We start from the raw sequence: 21431 nt of genomic DNA on the forward strand, positions 1-21431 counted from the left end.
ATATACGTAATAAAAGAGTCCTACGGAGTCAAGGGAAGGTTCTTTTATTGTGATGGTTTGTTTTGTTTTCATTTTTGTTCAAACACAGACTAAGATTTTCTACAATACATTGGGGAAGGGAATAAAACTGGTGAAGCAAGGTCTTAACGTCGACGAGAGAGGATGTTTTCTCATAGCAAAATAGACTCCTCTACATCTCAAGGTGTCTTTAGTGTCAATTGGAATTCCTGCTCTACATTCAGATTCTGAGTAGGCTCTGACTCAAGGGAGGGGAACATAGATCCCACGTCCTGATACAAGGAATGTATATTCTACTCTTAGACCAGGAGAAAATGGCAAAAGAGAAATCATGCTATTTTCAGGGCCCAGCTCTCAAGAAACAGGCGGCTTCCATTTCCCATCTCTTGAAACAGTCAGTCTGGGAGCTTTTTGCTGCCATGTGAGTTGTCTAAATGCTCTGACAGGTTCATGCTGAAATGGGCAGGTGTAAATATTGTGGTCAACAGTCCCAACTGAGCCCTGCCTTCCAGCCATCTCAGCCAGGGCATTAAGTGTGTGAGTGAAGCTACTTCAGTCTTCTGTATTATTTCTTCAGGCTGCTGAACAATAATTGTTGGCCTTAGTCAATGACCTATAGAGTAAACAAAAATCACCCAGCTGAATCCTTACCCACAAAACCATGAATTATGATAAATAGTTTTTGTTTTAAGCTGCTAAGTTTTTGGGTAGTTTGTTAGGCAGCAGTAAGTAATGGAACACACGTTATAAAAAATACTGACTATTCTATTTCACGTATTCACTCATGACTCAGATTAACTAATTAAATACACATGTTGTAAACACGTACAGAAAGCATTTCCTGTTCACTCCTCAACTATTTTATTGGTAATTACACACCTTACCTTTTTATTGATATGGCACCTAAGAAAAAAATGATAGAATTTTTCAGTATTTGATTTTGTTTCGTTGAATAATAATATATGCCTATTTTATTTTAAACATTAAAAATGCAATATTTAGATATTTAGGTTAGATACCAAAGAAAATGAATAATGATTAGAACATTAATTTTTTTTAGCCATGTCTATACTTTTAATTAATGTTTCTTTATAAATAATAATAAATACATATCACTGTGTATCGATAAATATTTCCTTGTTGATAACACATACTTCAAACAGACTCGTGGAAATGAATTAATAATCTCAGATTGCACAAAATTATCATGAAACCTGGTTACATCTTCCAAATAATGCTGCTGCTTCTCACAATACTCATTTTGAAAAAAATATATATATCCTGGTAAGAGGCTTGATTTTCAAAGTAGATTACTTAGGCATTTTTTTTTCTCATGGAAACTGGGGCCACTTGAACAATGTAAATCATATAAAAAGCTCCACATAGTCCATTTTCTTTCATTTTTGTGCAGTTTCCTGCAGACTAATATAACAAATTGTTTTATGACTTAAATAATGTTGAGTGTGAGCATTTTCACTGTGGAAAGCTTGGGCACAAACCACAGGAAGTCGTGATGCAGTAAATGGAATTTTTCCCATTGAGTCAGTTAAGTTATCTCTAGTGTCCCGCAACATGCTAGGACTCATCCTGCTGCTAATGTGAATTATTTTAGGGAAAAGCAATTAATAAAAAAAAAAAAAAGAGTCTATATCTTCATTTTCAAGTTTTCCTCATCTCCTTATTACTCTGAGGATGAAAATTTGTGTGTATAAGTACAGGTATGAGTTTTGTAAACATCTCTCAAGAGACGGGGGGACTGATGGGTAAATGAGAAAATCTCTCTCTACAACTGTTCAGAATGTTAGATGAGCTGAGATTAGGAATTTTAACTAGTGGCAGGTAAATTGATTATTCCACATGATATAATAAATTTAAGGCACATAATTTCTGTGCAACCATCTTCTAAGATAAAAGGCAGTTATTTTGACATTAAAAGGAACAAGTTTAGGAAATTAAAAGTTTGTTAAAAATGAAATTCATATAAAATTGCTTATGACATTATTTCTGCATACATTCTATACTGGGTGCACACTAATTTGGCTAACAGTATTATGGGCAATGCTATTATTTATTCTATTATAGTTTAAAACAAAATATGCTTTTGATTGTAATTTTTATTGCTTGGAATGCAATGAAAAAATGCTGGAAAATAATGCTATAAAAAGCAATTTTGGACTGAACTGCCCTTTTATTAATTATTATTTCTCTGCTTAATAAAAACTAATTAATGATAAGTACATTTGAAGAGATACTTTTGTGTAAGTGATCATAGAATAATTTTTTCAGCATACAATTTACTATAAATATCTGAGAAAACAGAAACTTTTCATAATACCTGCTTTCCACACAGTAAAGAAATATCTTGAATTTCAAAGGATTATATACTATAAAGATTTTTAAAATTTAATCTTATGTAAGCAATTTTAACAATAGCAGTACTAGAAGAGGAAGGCTAGTCTCTACTAATGTATGTAAGAATTCTTACTCTGTTCTTTTTCATTAGTGAATTCACAATTCACTGATTTAGTTAGATGAAGCCTAAAAGCAAAGGCTCATAAATCCTTTATCCAGTGGACAGATACTTGTTAAGTGCTTAATATGTATCAGAGATAGAGTCATAGAGAAACACCTGAAGTATTTAACCTTGGGAAACTTAGTCTTTAACGGTGAAAATATAGATTAGAGATAAATAAATGAAATGCAGTGTGTCTGGTTGCAAGTACTAAGAAGGATATCAGAGCAGGGTAAAAGGTATTGGTATGATGGTTCTGGGAAGAGGAGTATTCCACCTTAAATGGTTTAATCAGGGAAAATCTCTCTGAAAAGGTGACTGTTGGGCAAAGCAGAGTGAAATGAGGGAATGAGCCATGGAGATAGATATTCTCTACTAAGGACATAGTAAGGAACAATGACATTCTGTGTCCTTACTAAGAAAATAGGATATGAGACCCAGCCACTTCAATGGATGAACCAAGGGAGAGGAAGGTGATGAGGGCAGAGACCTAGAAGGCCATGGTGAGAACTTTGAGATTGATTCTTGGGAAGATAAGCCATCACCATGTTTTGAACAGAAGAGTAACATTTTGTCTTTGGTTTTGAAAAGATCACTTTGGCTCTTCTGAATAATTAGATACATAATGTGGATTTATGTTGGTCGCTAATAACAAAGAAAAGTAAATCCCAATTTCTCATGTTGTGAGTCATTATAAGAAAATGAGACAAATCCAGCTCCAAGATTCAATTTAATAGGTAGTTTTCAAGATATTTGCAATACATTTTATGGATATAATTGTACTCAATCTTGAGGTCTTGTCATTATCATAAGCCCTAATGTCAAATATGAAAATTAGCGTTTCTCAATGGGGAATTCTGAAAAGTTCTTGGGTGATCTTCCATTAGCATCACTTTTACTTCCATTTATAGTCTTGCATGTCTTTCAAGGTCTAAATTGCTATTCATCTAGCTCTCATCCAGCAATGAGTAATTTCTAATAGACGGATCCCCAGTTAGCGTCTGCTTAGCAAAAAGCATGTGATGTGCTAATTGAATCTCAATTAGCTTACATCATATCTCTTACAGAATTTCAAAACATGATTGTTACCACATTAAAGGCTCAGAGGAAAGAGGACAAGTATTTTCTTTATGGTTTACTATGAACAGGGATCATCTACCTGTATAGGAATCGTATTTTTTATCATATCAAAATGGAAATGGAGCCTATAAAGAAATAAGGTGTCCTCTTCTGTGGGCTGTCAGAAAATACCATGGGGCACAAGATACATTCACTTTGGAGTACAGATATGGGTGATATTACCGTCCACAAGAAGCCACACCACAGGCTCTCTCTCTTCTCACTTCAGACTCTGTGATTTGCTTCAACTCTAAAAAAAATTAGAATAAACTGTGGCCTCTTACTGGAAAATCACTCAGCTGGCCTTACTTTAATCTCTCTTAGACTTGAGTTCACAAAGAAAACAGAGCGGCTTTCAGGTAGACAACAGAACACCGGATAAGTTGGGAGCAAAGATAAAGCCAAACAAATTTATAGTAAAACAGGTAGAGAGTCTTTAGAATCAGATGAGATGCAAACTAATGGCAATTTATACAGTAGGTTGCCCTCCCAAGTAGAATTTCAAACATGCTATTTCTTTAAAAAAAGATATTGTAAAAGAAGAAAAGTATTATTAAGATCAGCAGCCTACATGAAGTTTTGAAATTCTTAAGGAAAAGAGATACTGTGCAGGCCTCGCAACAGTCACTATGGTTCCTTCATTTCTTCCAAAGTTTTCACTGAAATGAACAAAAGATTTTATGTGAAAAATCAGGTATTTCCTATAAATAAAACTTCTCACTATAACAAAAATAATAAATAATACTAGTCCAGGTGTATTTTTTAAATCTCATGAATTATAGCCACGTTAAGTCAGAAAATGTGAGATGAAGAAAGGATTCTACCTAACAGGTACTTTTCAGTTTAACTAGTATATATTGAGTGCCTATTATGTGACAGGCATTATTCTAGGTTTTAGGAATACAGCTTTGAACAAGAAGTGCTTGCTTTCATGAAGCTCACATCTACTGAGAGACACATCATAAAGAATTCAATAAATCAACAAGAAAGAATAAAGAATATTTCCAATTGCAACAAATGCTGAAAAAAGAGTAGAAATAGAGAAAAGCTGTGAGAGTTACTTGTTGAATTGGGGCATAGTTTGGATTCAGGAGTCAGGGAAGGTATTCCTGGAGTGTCAGTTAAATTGAAGTAGAAAAGACAAGAGGGAGTCACTGAGAGGTGTTCCTGGCAGAGGACACGGAAAAAGCTAAGCCCTTAGGAGAGACAAGTCTTCAGGCATAAAGAGGGCTGGCATCGCTGGAACATACAATGTGAGGGAGTCAGTAAATGTAAGCAGGATGGAAACTTGGATTTTATTTTAGTCTGTGGAAAAGCTTTGGAGAGCTTTATCTGAGGACAGGCCTGCTTTGATTGATGTTATGTAAAAGTTACTGTCTGAGCTTTCTGCGACCAAGGTTTAAGTGGAGGCTTGGTTAGGACTATAGTTTAGGTGAAAGTCAAGGATGTCCTGGATTAAGAAATTTAAAGAGAGTGTTAGATAAAATATTTTAAATAAAACAAGAAATAAAACATGTAAAAGACCCTTGAACACTTTCAAACCATCCACTAATATATGTAAAATTAAAGTGCTAATTACAGATCATTCTGAGCCTTTGATTAATATTGGCTCCCTAATGAGTCTTATTAAGCAAATATTTGTATCATTAAGATTAATTGATATATATATTTTTTGACAAACAGGCTTTTTACAAGCATATGCACCAAGCATAAGAGAAGGATCATGTGCAGAACATTATCTCAGTTACCTAGATGCCTTCAGAGCCCTGGAAACTAGGAGCAGAATCTATTCAAAACAGGATGCAAAATTAGAATTTTACCTGTTCTTGTCTTTATCTTCATAATCCTTAAAAACTTGATGGCAATGATGTTGACAATGAAGATTCTGTTATGAGAGCCTTTCGATAAGAGAATAAACGTGGTGGTTTAAAGGATGTTAAACATCTTAAATTTTGAATTGTTTTCTTTTGGTGGTGATATGTTGAGGCCAATTCATTCATTAATTTCTTATAGTTTCTCTTCTGATGAATTGCAAAAAGCCATTGTGCTAGGGGTTCAAGATGAGGCCAAGGAATAAGACCATAGATTTAATGTGATACTGATTCCCTCTGTGTGTGTGCGTGTGCGTGTGCGTGTGTGTGTGTGTGTGTGTGTGTGTGTGTGTATACTATGTTAGCTGGCAGGTGAGACAAAAGGGGAAGAAGCTATTATAAATTGTATCGAGTGCTACCTGCTGTATCCTTTCCTCACCTACTTAGATCATTTGATCAGAATGAAGCAATTCACAAATTCCAAACACATTTACCAGACAAGGTCAAGGATATCATTTAGTGTAATTTCTATTCAGATGGCAGGCTATAAAAAAGAAACATCCAAATAAAGGAAATAAAGGTAGCCAGTGTATGTCTCCTGACCTGCCCCAAGACTGGCTCCCAGAAGGACAAGCAAGAGTCAGCATACAGAAGTGAGTGGCTGGCATAACAGGTTTGTCGAATGACCTCAGAAGCAGCCCTCTTGCAAAAGATGGGGAAGTTTGTTGGTCGTTGGAAGAAAGCTTCCTCCTCCGGCTGCATACTAAATCTCAGTAAGAGCAGCCACTCAAAGAGGAGAAACAATAACAACTAGGACATAATATTTCAAGGACTATGGATCAGATCCTAAAAACTGTGTTTCTAAAAATTTCTTTGCCCTATGCCTCTTGGGTGACATCTGCAATTTTTTGATATAGAATACGCTCAGTGCAACACATTACACACATGTATTCATGAATTAATAGAGATCGAAGAATACTTCATATTTTTCCCTTTATAAATGAGACAATTCAAATCTAGAGAGGTTTTTCACCTTACCTAAGGTATCACAGCTGATTAGTGATTACTAGGCCTTAGGACTTTAAGTTAATAAAACACTGTTTACACTAAACTAAGCAACTAATTACCATTATGATCACTATGATCAATAAAATAAGGCATCTATAATATTCACTTTTTTGAAGACAGTGTCTGTCTCGGTAACCCAGGCTGGAGTGCAGTGTGATGCAATCGCAGCTCACCGCAGCTTCAATATCCCAGACCCAAGTGATCCTCCCACCTCAGCTTCCCCAGGACCTGGGGCTACACATGAGCCTCAACCTATCTGGCTAATTTTTGTATGATTTGTAGAGACGGGTTTCACCATGTTGACCAGGCTGGTCTTCAACTCCTGGATTCAAGTGATCCTCCCACTTTGGCCTCCCAAAGTGTTAAGATTGCAAGCGTGAGTCACTGCACCTGGCCAATATTCACTTTCTTAAGTTTATATGTAGTGTGTTTATCATGGCATAAAACTTATTTTTTTTATACATTTACTCATATAAATCACTCCAAGACTTTAAAAGATAATGTTTATTTTTAGCAAGGAACAAAGAGTGATTTTAAATATCTATGCACAAGGAGTAATAAATCGAACACTTTAGGTTTTTAAAAGTAGTAGGCTTTCACTTTGTACACCTTACTCTTTCTTAAATATCAGAAAGAATGTCAACCTTTTCATATAAAGACAGTTTACTTTTTGATATTTCCTGTAGAATATTAGCAAATATACTTCACTGTGTGTTTGTTTTCAGTTTCAGAATATAATGGTGAATTTCTTAGGAAGATTTTAGTTTAGGAGTTGGGCTCCTAATAAACAGGCTAGGTACGTAAATATTATGCATTTCTCTTACTATATTTTCTGGTGTAAAATCAGAGATTGAACTACAATGTCTACTTAATTATATGGTTCTTGAGTAATTATTAATTGTTGTTGTTTTCCCTAAAATTATGGTAATGGGCAATTTAAAAAGCTTTTGCTCTCAAAAAAATGCATTCTGCTTTCTTTTGTTTTACTCCTATTTTATTTCCATCTTTGAAGTATAAACATAATGAAAATTTCGACACCTATAGGGTAATTTAAATCACAGTGCATATAGAATGTCTAGGCACAGAAATACTTAAATTTGGATAAATAGTACTTTCTGTTAGTTTCTCAGCAATATCCCACGGAAATCGTGCTAAATATCATGAAATCATTTAAGCTGGAAAAGCACATGTAACACCTAAGAGTCCTCCACAAATCTTCGCAACACATGGTGCTCAAGCAGGAGGCTTAAGTCGACCAAGCTGCCTTTGCTTGCTGGTTTGATAAAACACTCAAGAGGATTGTCAGGGTCCAGATTAGACTGTTCTATTTTTACTTTGAGTTTCCTTTATCAAGAGTAATTCTAACTTATAGCACTTATGAAAACAATACAATGTTTTCAACATGTCATTACGTGAAAAAAATTATTAACAGAAGCTGGTTGTATCCATTGAGATTTTGTCAGCTGCACAGTAATAATGACTAAACAGGATTTTCTTTTCTCATAATAAAAGAGACAGAGGAAACAGGTAAGACCTGATATGGGAGCTTCACAATATCCTCACCAGGTCTTCTTTTTACTTTCAGTTCCACCCTCCGTGGAGTTTGGCTTTAATCCTCATGTTCACAATATGGCTGTTCTGTCTCCAACCACTGCATCCACACAGGAGAAAAGGGAAAGGCCAAGGGCAAAAAGCAAAAAGTAGATTCCAGCCAATTCTTTCTCCTTTTAAAAGTTTTGTAAGAACACCCACTGAATGACATCTAACTATATCCCATTGACCAGAACTAGATCGTATGACTACGCCCGACTTTAAAAACGTTAACAAGGTGAGCATTTTAGTTGAGTACAATGCTAAACTGGAAAAAAAAAGTCTTACTTAAGGAAAAGGGAGCAAATGATATTGTTAGATGACTATAACTTGCCTCTCCTTCCTTACTAAGGGAACGTTTATTTTGTTTAAAAGTTCATTAACTTCTTTGTTATAGGAATCTTCACTATTCCTACACATGTAATGCTCAGTAAGCCTTTCTTTTTCATATCCAAAGTAAAATACTTCACACAATTTTTTTAAAAAAAATATTCTTTTCTTCCTCACTTTCTGCAGGCATGGCCACCCCATATCTAAAATAAAATTGCTCAACAGTACTCTTTATTTCATGACAAGGGTAGAAATAATTTTCTGAAAGGGGAATGAATGAAGGGAAACTTCATGTTTTCTTTACTTGGGCCAGAATATTAAAGCTGGAAATCAGAAAAGAGATCAAAACTTTAGTTTAGTCATGTGGATTTAGATAGTCTCATAGATCGGTCAACTTCTAAACTATCATAAATTGGCTTCTCATCAGGGAGCAAAGTAGTTCCTCTGTGAGGGGCAGAACAGCCACATCTCTGTCTCAATTATACGCATGCAACTTCATAGAGAACTATGCTGGTCATGGGTGGAGATTAATTATGGTAAACTTCTCAATGAATTCAGGGTCAAGATGATAGCCATAAATTAATAAGCTGCATGCTTTGTTCTTGCTTGAAATTGGCAGCTGGATTTACTGTATGTGTCATGTTTCTGGGTCATATTTAGACTGCATATAATGTTATAACTTTAGATTGGGAGATTTCGCTCTATAATATACTAGCTTCCTGTCCATTTCTTTAAAGAGTACAAACACTCAAGGAAAGCTAAAAGGAGTCTTAGGAAGTAAGGAAAAAAGATAGCTACCAAAGAAAGTTATCAAAGGACATATACTATATGAATACTAAGACCAAAAATCCAGTAAGAATACCAAAGAGTAGTAAATTACAGAAAAAAAATCTTATGATAGAAATGATGTTGAGAAAAAAATAATCCAAGCCTGAGAAATATGTGTAAAACCTGTATGGATCATCTTACCATGGTGCATAACAGGAGGTAAAGGATCACATGTCCACTGAGAAGCTTCACTAGTGCCCTTAGGTTTTTTATGTTCCATTTTAAGCTATAAACTAAAAAGCCTTAATATGCTCTTAGCATTCACTTGCATTTGCTATTATAGGTCTAGAATAACATGAAATACCTAAGACAAAACAACATAACAGTTCCCTGTAATTCATATCAAGAATCATACTTGCACAAATAAAGCTCATGCTTTATTACATTTCAGATGGAAGTCTCTTTCCATTTTAAAACATCCTTTCTAGCTAAAAGGGCTCATTCAATATTTAAACAGCATCAACTTTCATCTTAAACTTCAAATTCTAATGTCTATTGTCTGAACCTAGACAGTTTCATGTTTAGAAAAACATATATTGAGCAAATGTGCATGTAATTACTTATTGTCGATTCCTCTCCTTTCTCTTTCCAGCTATCATTTGAATCTAAAGAAAAGCTATGTAACTTACTCTTTAAATTGGAATTAGTGAATATCCTAACATGCTTTATCTGTAATATAACTAGGCTTAGAAATATGTATTTATTGACTACTTTCTACAGACAAAGATGACTAAAAAATTGCCCCTGCCACCTAGCAAGTGAGTCTGAATAACAAGTTAGTACTCTAATAAAAGGGTAAAACCAACATTATTAGAATGAAAGCAACAAAAAAGTCTCAACTCACTAGATGAGACAGGAAAAAGAGAGAAAATAGATTTCCAGTACTGTACACTTTAATATGTGGGAGAATGGAAGACCAAGTAAGAAACAAGTCTCAAGGACAGCTGGTGTCCTTTTTGGACTGGGGGAAAATGAAAAATATCTCCAGGCTATTCAAAACCCCAAGTAAGGAGACTCTTACATAGTCATGGCAGACATCTCTAAAGAGAGAAAGCTTGCTTATAAATGTAGTTTATTTCTAGGGAAGATGGGCTATTAGACTATATCCAACTAGAGGGGCTTTGACATAACACTTAGGGTATTGTATCTTAATTACAGACAAATAACTTTTTATGTTTCCCCAAATAACTGATTGCTAGGAAAATTAAGCAAATGAACTCTAAAGTATTATTCTGTAAAATAATCTCTAAAACATTTGGAGTGACATGATTGTTTTCTTTATGGGTAAGCACATTTAAAACTCATATATATATATTTTAAAGTTTAGATATAATTTTCATACAATTTGATTTGGTTTTATGTTTCTAATCTATTCAAAATTATATTTAAATCATTTTAATTCTTAGTTATATATTGCCAAATTTTACAAATAAAATTAATTTTGGTTGTTTATCCTGCAACTTACTAATCTAGCTGGCTTTTGGGGTAGATCCCAATGAGATATCTTCATTCATAATCCTGTTATCTCTGAATAAAGGCAGTTTTGCTTTTGTTCTTAAACATGCAATTCAATTAATCTTGATTGGATTTATGTATCCATCACGCAAGATAAAATAGAAAACATTTTCATCACCATAGTTTTATTTTGCAACCTTCTAGCCAACCCCAACCCACAAAGGAATTTATTGTTGAGATTTCTATCACTAGGTTTGTTTGACCTGTTTTTATAATTCATATATGTGAAATGATACAGTATTTACTTGTTTGAATCTGTTGCCTTTTCTTTACATTTTTGAGGCTCATCTATATTGTTGCATGTTCTAGTAACTCACTTCTTTTGTTTTGCTGAGTAGCAGTTGATTGTATGAGAACAGCACAATTGGTTCATTTATCCCGTCTTTGTGTTCATGTGTACTCGATGTTTTACTCCTGCTTATAAGTGAGAACATGCAGTATTTGGTTTTCTGTGCCTGCATTAATTCACTTAGGATAAAGGCCTCCAGCTGCATCCATGTTGCTGCAAAAGACATGATTTCATTTTTTTTAAAAAACAGCTGTGTAGTATTCCATGGTATTTTAACAATATTGTCTCTTCGAACACATGACTATTTATTTAGGTCTCTTTATTTCAGAATTCTTTCATTTCTCTGCCTTTTTAAAAATAGTTCTCAGTGTACAAGTCTTAGATATCATGTTTAAATTTATTCTTAGGAATTTGAGGTTGTAAATACTATTGTAAACTAAAAATAAAAATATAACAAGGAAGCCATGTGATTTTTAATTTAATACTCACATTTAAATAGATTCTGTATGTTTCAATTTCTTGAAATTTATCAACACATTTTATGAGTAGGAATATTGTCTCTCTTGGTCAATGTTTTCTACGATCTTGAAAAAATATACTTTCTGTAGTTGCACAGTGGGGTACTATATACAAGTCAATAAAGTCTAGACAAATTTGCTTTTTTTGTCTATTTGTTCTCTAAAATACAAAAAAGGTATGTGAAATTCTCCAATTATGATGGTAGCTATGTCCATTTCTTCCTTTTTTTCTGTCAATTTTTTGCTTTGTGAATTTCAAGTTCTGTTACCAGGTAAAAACATACTTAGGATTGTTATATTTTCTTGGTAACCTGACCCTGATATAATTGTGAAGTCTCAATCTGGTAACAGATATTCTGCTGGAAGTATTCATGTACCTGCAACAACTTTCTTATACGTTCGTATGATATAGCTTTCTCTACCCTTACTTGACGCCTCTTTGTGTATTTACAGTTGAATTCATTACGTATATGTACTACATACCTGGATCTTGCTTTATATTCAACCTGGCATTTTTTCTTAATTGGCATGTTTATTCTATCCCTGTTTAGCATAATTATTGATACAATTGTATTTAGGTGTATACTTTACTTTATTCTATTGATTCCATCTGTATTTTGCTCATTTGCTTCTCTTTTCCTGTCATCTTTTGCATGACTCAAGTGCTTTGTCGTCTTCCATTTTATCTCTTCCATTTCCATCTTGGCTATAATCTCTTGTGTCATTTTTATGTACTGTTCTCAAGAGCAATAGATAACCAAATTAAATATTCAGATGAATTATGCATATTTATAAATTGAAAAGTAAATATTTCTTTAAATATCATTATTATACATTGTAAACAACAGTTCACTTTCAAGTATTCTGTTTCACTTCTCTGTGTTCTTGAGGCCTCTTCTATTCTACTCCTCTACGTGCTAGAAACCAACAACATATTGCATGTCCCCATTACGTCCACCAAGCTGCTGCTGTAAGGGGTGGCTCAATCTAATCTACACTTGTACTCCAAGTGTGCTTTGTTGTAGCTTTAATAGATTCAATTCACTACCAAATCTTAATTCCAAAAGTCAAAGTAAACCTCTGAATGATTTTTCTGCACATAAAATCCTTAAAGTCACCAAAAAAATTGTAGCTCCCAAATTCACTTAAATGTTACATAATGATTGGGGAAAGTGCCTGTGCTAGATACTTTCTTTATGTGGATGTCTCTGTCATCTATTTTAAGAATTTTTTATTTATCCAGTCATCTCAGATTGCTATGCAAGTGTTGTCAGTGCAGTAACATGATTCCAGTCTCAGTGTGAGGTATACTTATTGTCTGTGAACTTTGAGGAATAAGTGAATATATGGGTTAGAATATCTGCAGAATGTAACAGTTAAGAGCCATGGGATCATAACTCAACCAGTTGCCAACCAGTTCTCACCCTGATATTCATAATATGATCTCAGAATACTTCCTTCACACCTTCCAAGTCTCAGTTTTCTCAGCCCAAATGAAGAATATTATTACCTTTTCCACAGCGTTAGTTTTCTAAATAAATGATATATAGATGAAATAATAATAATAGAATTATTGTTAAACTCTTAGCTATTGTCAGGCACTGTTAACCTACATACAATTGGCTAGTGTTAACTAATTTAATTATCACCATTATCTATTGATAACAAACAGAAGATAGCTAGTACATTATTTGCCATATGGTCGAAACCCAAAAATTGTCATCAGTTCTCATTTTAATACCTCCAAGTGTGGCGGTTTGCTTAAAATAACACAGAAACTAAGTCACTTCTTAACTAAGGAGTAGTTAAATACAACAGCATCACCAGCAAACACAAACACCCACACGCTTACATACACATACACACACACACATACACATACACACATATACAGATATATGTATAGAATTTTCAAATACTTAACAAAATATTTTATTGGGTTCTAACAGTTCTGTGAAATAGGAAAATTGGACTTATAAAACTTATTTTTAAAACAAATAAATGGAGAAATGTCTTAGCTTAGTAATTTACAAAAAATGTCATAAAAAGTCCATGGCAGGTATCATACGTATAAACAGACATCTGTGCTGAGGCTTCTCTTCTCCTCTAATTATACCCAGCAGTTTTTCCTATATGAAAGAAGTGATTTTTCCTTCATAATTTTTTCATTACATTTCCCAAAACCTCTCTAAAAATATCACTTGCCTAGAATGTGTGACAGTGATTTGTGACACTGAAAATTCATCACCTTCAGATGATTTTTTTCACTTGATATTAGAATAGAAATTAGGGTTTAATATATTACTGGTTTTATATATAACTTCCCACAAACAAAGCAGTAATAAATTATTGTACAGGCATAATAAGCAACTGAGGGCTGTAAGTAATCATAAATAGTAATGACTATCTTCACTATTAGCATTTTAATAATAATTTATAAAAACATAATGAAGTCCTAATCAATCAAAAGTACACCATCAAAAGAGATTTATTTTGGTTAGGACTTACTCTAGCTAAAGTAGAAGTTATTCTTTCAATCCTTGTGAAAGTGTCCCCCAAATGTTCTCCTTAATTTAGGAAAAGGTTATATGAATGTATGTATTGAAATCCAGAATTTTGGCACTTTCTTCTTACTAAGAACAGAAAAAGAAACAGCTGGAATTCAAAACATTTAAAAGCATATTCTAACATACATGAACTACTCAGTTTTTGTCAAGTATTTTAATTGTTGTCTATTTGAAAATTAGTTATTTTGTAAAATGAAGCTACTGAATTTTTGAATGCCTTGAATTGGGAGTATGCTTTGCATTATGATTTAAAATCCTTCGTCTATGTTGAGTTTTAAAACAACTAGGGAAACAGATGCCAGACATCTAATGTTGCTATTCTCAATCAGAGATCATTTTTAGTTAACTGTTCTCATCTCCGACTGTAATAAATTTGCTTTCACATGCATTTCTGGTCACAAGAATTGCAACCCCTAAAAACGTGAAGCAAGCTGAGATTTGCAAATGGCCCAGACGTTGTTATGCAAAGAAAGTCTCTGTCTCGCCTAAAAGAAAGAATGTAGGTGTTAATTAGGAGTGCATTTAGAGAGTTCTCTAAGTTCTAAGAAAATATAGTTTCTTAAAAGAACTCGTCCTGAACCCATCAAATAAACACAATGTGATATTCTCAAAGAACAGTTTGAGAAGGCTGTAGTGTCTCAAAGACTATTGTCTTTGCCTTGTATTTCTATGTTTGAGAAAAGCATTTTCTGAACAAAAAGGAAGGTATAGACTTCTTCATTTTCTGCTAACACCAATTGACGTCTTTCTAAATTTTAATTTAGGTGAACAGAACAGGCCCAATGAGTATGAGAAATGTTAGGTAACAAAGCAGATGTGGCTGAATGTGCAATGTAGTTCATTCAATTCTGCACATGAACTCAAGGAGACTTTTATATAGATTTAGCACAACTATCTCTACCCCACAGACTAGAGAAATGAGATATTAATATTTAAGTATGATTTCTTTAATTCTCTCAAGTTTCTCCTTCCTTATTAAAATTGTATTTACTAACTTATGATTAGCACTTAAACTACTGGTCCTGTGCCTACACAAAATCATATTGTACCATAAAGCATGACACAAAACTTTCCCACTCACTCTCTCCATGAGAATTTAGTTACTGAAATGGCTAAAAAGATCATATCAGGACAGACCTGCCTCTATCATCTGTATGTAACAGGATCCAAAGCAGTATTTCATCCTTCCATTGCATTTTCCATTTTAACCTTGCTTGTATTTACATGCATTTGCATTAATCCATGTGCACAATGCAAAATCCGAGGAATCATCGCGATGCTGACGGTGACTGCTAAGTTAGAACTGTATTTTGAGAGAGGAAACGCCAGCCTGTTCTGGAATTAAAATCTTGATTAACATTTAACAAGTTGTTCTACACCTTCTTCCTGCAACCTCTTGTCAAAAGCCACGTGTGCCTTGCTATTTTCAGGGTGAATTTGTAACAATGGGCTAATCTAATTGTTAATTGTTAGTTATTTGGTTATAGCCATCTGTGGTAGGCCAATTAGTGAGCAGCCTGGAATTCAGTTGAAGCACTTTCCAGACACAGTTTATTTATAACTTGATATTTATGGGGAACTCTAGTAAAACTGTGTCTCATAAAGGACCAAAGTTGCTGGTTCTGCAGAGTCCACAGTAGACTGCACATAAAGCCCGCTTCATCAATCATTCATGAACACAAGAGGAACACTCAAGTTTTCAGGACCATTTCTTTTGTCCTCAGTCATTTTAGCAAGGTAATAGTCACAAATAGTATACTAAAGAAACCAGTTCGACTCATTTTCATTCAAATCTGCCTAGGGAATTAAACATCAGGCTGGAGTATTTTATAAGCAGTTCCACATAATTATTCCAGTTATAAAAATATTTTCAAATCATTTAACAAAATTTGGATCTAATCTGAAGCTGGGATTCTACTCCACAATGAAACAAAAGAACGAAACAAATGGAGAGCCAGCAAGGAGAGAAAGCAGGGTTGTGGAGGCAAACCAGTAGGAACAAGGGGATGTACCTGACTTGCTTCCCTTCAACTAGTCATAGTCACGTCTCAACTGGAGGATGTAGTTTTTTCCCAATGTGGAAGCTCAGCCATTTCTTTAATTCTGACACTGGCCAGGCTATAAATAGAGATTAGGAGATTAGTACACATTTGTAAGACCACCCCTTCTCAACTTAAGGAGGGAATTAGTCTACAGGGAATGAAGTACTTCTGCTTACTAGGTTGATAAATACACTTCATCAACATAAGTTCTGTACAACCATTGCCATTGAGATATTGTGTAATTTAAAAAGACTCTCATAAGAATGTGTTAGAAATAACTTATGTCTGATTATTAATATATTTTGATGAAATATGAGTTATGACATTATAAAATTATTAACATTAATTGAACATCAGCTATGTCCCAAACACTTTGATTACATTTTCTGATTTTACCTTCACAACAATACTATAGGATTGCTAGCATATCCCTCTTTTATAAATGAAGAAACTGAGATGATTATAGATTAAGTAGTTTACTCAAAGTCACATAGTTAATAGTAGGTAGATGTGGAAATTAAATCCAGGTCATCTCTTCCTAACATGCAAATTAAAAAAAAAAACTCATATATTTACATGTACGTGAGGTTATATATACATACATTTATAAGAACAAGGCAAACAATAAAGACATAATATGGAAACATAAGCCTCATGAAATATTGATGTTCTCAGTTGAAACACTAATTAGCCAAAAGATTATACTGTAGAGGCAGGTAATGGGGAAAATTCTATCAGAATCCCTGTGGAGTTGAAAAAAATATATGTTCATACTAGGATTCAGGACCCCCATTGTAAGTGCAGTAAATCAAAATATCCAATGGACAAACCCAATACTTTAATATTTTTAGAGTTTCTCTAGTGATGCTGATGTTTTATTAGGTTTGACAACTGCTTGCTCCAAAAGTCTCAAAGTTCTACTAGTTTCCATAGCTCTTACATTACTTTTAATATAAGCAATTATTATTTACCAGCACTATAAAAAAAGTTAAAATTCAGGGCTGTTGCTATTAATATTGTGCTTTTTAATATTATTCTCCTTTTTCTTTTCATATGACTTAGGGATGCATTACATGATTACTATTCAGCCACATGTGATGTTGGTATAATTATAAACTTTCTGTGGTTGAATTTTTTTACCTATAAAAGAGAGATCATACTACATATATCATTATTTTATTGAGAGGGTTGAGGAAAATTCACTTGAAAATGATATTTAGTAAAAATTCACTTAAAAACATGTTTAGCAAAACATAAAGGCTAATGCAATTATAAGTAGTTATGACTACCAATTCATAATAAAATACTGAAATTAAAATATATACCAATTTCACTCATTTTTCCAAGACAGATGCTTATGTGTCCTGATCATCTTTTTCCAGGATCCTATTATGAGCAGACTATGAATGTTAACTTCTTCTGATAACAGATAATCAGTGTTTGTCTTCATGAAAAAATTTCTATAAAAACTAAACAGAAAAAGGAGATGGCAAATTCTATTTAGTGTTCCTACTTGTTTCATGTAAGTCTTTACTGATTCCTCTTTGGCTGTAGACAGTAAGTCTTTTAAAAAATTTTCAATACTTTATATTTAAGAAAATTTTAAATATACGATTAAAAGTGAGCCCCCATTAAAGTAATTAATGTTTTCAGACTTCCGTGGTATCTCTCAATCTCCAAGTCATTAATGATTATATTAAATATCATATTTTTAACATTGGTATTTATATTGAACATTATAGAATAGCAAGAGAAAGTCACTTCAAATTCATAAAGCTAGTTAAAACTCAGCACATTTGGTATAAGTCTTGTTATAAAATATCATGTAGGTTATAGTGGAAATAAAGTAAACTTTCTCAACCAGAGAAAATGGCAATTACAACTGAAGATATATTTCAAAGTGCTAAGCCTGGATCTCCACTAAGGAGAATGTAATATTCTCTCTGGGTTGAAAAGATAAAGAAAAGCAAGTGGAGACATATCAATTATGCAAAACAGATGTAAACGTTCTAACACGTTTATGACACAAAGCAAAGCAATTATCTCCTATTGCGTAAGTGTGTTGTGATTGGGGAAAATAAAAAACGAAAAATCCCAAGAAGAAAAGTTTAAATCCTAGATTCATTCCCAAGTGTGTCACTAATTCTAACATTTTCATGACTTTGCCATTGATAATGGGGTGTACAAAGCTTTACTGGGAGACAGTCCTTCATACCTCTTATTTCTGCTTGTTTGTGAGCAAAGGTACTGATGATATTTGTTTCAAACTATCTTTTGAAGAAGTTTGTATAGTGAACAGCCTGGGAAAGTAGAAATAGTCTCTCCCTCTGGAGCAAAGGGCAGGTTTGCTCACAGCCTTTGAAGCTAAAGATACTGTCTCCCTCTGGAGCAACGGGCAGGCATGCTTATCGTCCAGCGTGAGCATGGAATTCCTCTTCTGTAGTGAAATGCAGGTGTCCTCTGAATCTTCCCATGTGTTCCTGTGGAAACTGGGGCCCAAAAACACGGACACAAGAAAAACGATGATGGCCCTGCTACTACTATTGCTGTGAGTAATAACTACTTTGTTTCTGACTTCAGAGTCTCATGTCTTCTGCCAGCATCCGTTACACTGTGGCAGGCTAACTTGTTAGCTGGCAAGTAAGATGAAATCTCAGACCCTTTCCAGTTCTTGGCACATTTTCCAGGTAAATGCAACTTGATATCTTAAGCACACACAAAAATAAATTTGAAGTTCACACTTATGAAATAAGATTTCCTAAGTTTAAATTCAGATGTTGTCAACAACTAACTGTGTGGCCTTGAAAATGTCTCTCCAGGACTCAGTTTCATAGTCGGTGAGATGCACATAATGATGTTCTTCTTGTGTCTGTGATAAGCTAAATGAGTGGATTGCTGTGATAAGCTAAATTAGTACCTGGAAAGTACTTCAAATAGTGTCTCAGATTTCATAGATGTTTAATTAATGCCTGCTATTAGTATTATTTATTATAAAATTGGGAGAGATAGGAGTCTCTCCCAAACAAACTATAAATTTTGCCATCAATTATATATGCTACCATTTTAGTGCTTTTTTTGTTTTGATATTTACTTTAATAATTATAAACAAATCAGGAACTACTCTTTTAAAAAAATCTTTTAAAAATATGTTATATAGGTTTTCTTTAGGCTCAGTTGATCAAAAGGAATAGAGACTTATGCAGAGTTTAAATCTTTGCTCTGCCCCTTACAAATGGAACAGAGATCTTAAACAGTAAGATTACCAGAATGCCCCTAGGAACTAGAAATGTGATTAAAGTTGCCGTGTATACCTGGTTTATTGAAGAAAATGAATTCCTTGGGGTACAAATACACAACCGTGACTTAAGCTGCTTTACTTATGGTATAATAAATTCCCCTTTCCACTCTTTGGTGGCATTTTACAAGCCTCTATAACTTTTTGGATGCGTTCAATAATAACATTGTCCAATGATATAGCTAATTCAGTCTTCAGTGTCCATCCTTCAGTGCAATTTAGATTTGATTTAGATTTGTGGTTAGATGGCCTTGGATGAAAAGAAGAACAGTCGAGCTTTGCCAAACCTACTTTGTGGATAAATTCCTCCAGTGCTGAAAGCAGGAAGGGGAGATGGAGAAGCAGATATAGCACATAATTGGTTGTACCTCGATGTGGGATGTGACCTTAGTCTCTAATTTAGTCTAGTTTCTCATGGAACTAATGGGCTACCCACAGGTTGTGACATGATGTTCTTGGGGGTAATTTTAACCTTTACCCTTGCTTTTGCTGATGCCAAGGGCTGCCTTCAAGAAAAATAGTCTAATTCTTCTTAAATGTTTCCATTAGTAGAGGTCTTCACTTCTTTCTGTGTGGTGATGCTAAGGTCATGCCAATTTCTGCACTTTAACCTATATCTTTGGAATTGTAATTCATACGTCAGTGTTTCCCTATTCAAGGCAAACTAAAAGCAATTTTCCAACAACAGTATTCACCCCACCTCCACTTTACCAGAGCATCTCCAGGCAGGAACATTGCCTCTCCCAACAATTACTTGCCTCCCCAGAAGGTGCAACCCAATCTTTGTTCTTCCCCAGACTTCTTATGAAGACTGACATTGACTGTGTGTGAGGCTGTGGAATGACGGCAAATAGTACTTGGGCAGATGATGCAGGTGTTTGAAGCCTCACAGGTAGCAGTTTTCAGCATATGGGTAATTGACTAATTTTTAGCTTTGGATTTCATCCGTCATTCTTGAAGAGTTGAAAGAGTCCAATCCAACATCCTCATTCAATTGTATCACGTTAACAATATAATAAATACTATTTTAAACATTAGATTGCTTAATATATAGTATGATGTTTGGGGCCACTTGTGAAAAAATTCAAATTCACAACAGACACTGCAAAATAATTTACTAATGTTATTTTCCAGGTATTTCTCACAATCAAAGACCCATTTTTCTGTTGTCTTTTTGTGATTGGCTGTAATTGCACAGAATCAGAGGGAGAGTGAATTATTACCACCCCTTTTGTTTTTCTGGGTTGCTTAACAACTTTTGTTTCAAATGCACAACTGTAAAAAGTATAAGATTATAAATAAGTTAAACAGAACAAAATCACACCTAATGCCTCAGATTAGAGGAGCAGCTTTGACCAGAACAGGCAAATTTCAAGCAAATAATTCCTCTCTGCTGAAATATTACATCATATTTATAAAACAATTTTGAATTTGCAACATTTAAATATATACCTTCTGTTATTAGAAAGTGAGAATCCACACCTACAAACACATACACACTAACATCATCACGCACAATTTTGACAGAAATTTTCTAAACTGTTTAAATTCAATATAAATAAAATCAATAATTCTGTTCCTTAAAGTAAAAATGTTCTTATTACAGTTTTTGGGGGCTGTTTGTTCTTTTGTACCTAAACCATTAACTAATAAATCCTGAGGTCAAAGAAGCAGAATCTATGCCTCAGGGTTTAGAAACAGAGTAGGTGATATGAAGGTGGATGCAGTAAAAAGCGTTTATCAGAATGTCAGTTGATACTCTGCTAGTGTGTCTTCCAGTAATTTTACTCAAAACAAATCTGATTCCCAGCAAGGACTGCTAAACGTAAAGAGATATAATCCATTTTTTTAAATTTTGTCTGAATGGTGTTTCTCCTTAGGTGTTCAGCCACAAAAGCTATGAGCCTTTGGCTCTGATGTCGGCATGAC

The sequence above is a fragment of the Macaca mulatta genome, chromosome 2 (genome assembly GCF_049350105.2).
Source record: "Macaca mulatta isolate MMU2019108-1 chromosome 2, T2T-MMU8v2.0, whole genome shotgun sequence".
NCBI classification, from domain to species: Eukaryota; Metazoa; Chordata; class Mammalia; order Primates; family Cercopithecidae; genus Macaca; species Macaca mulatta.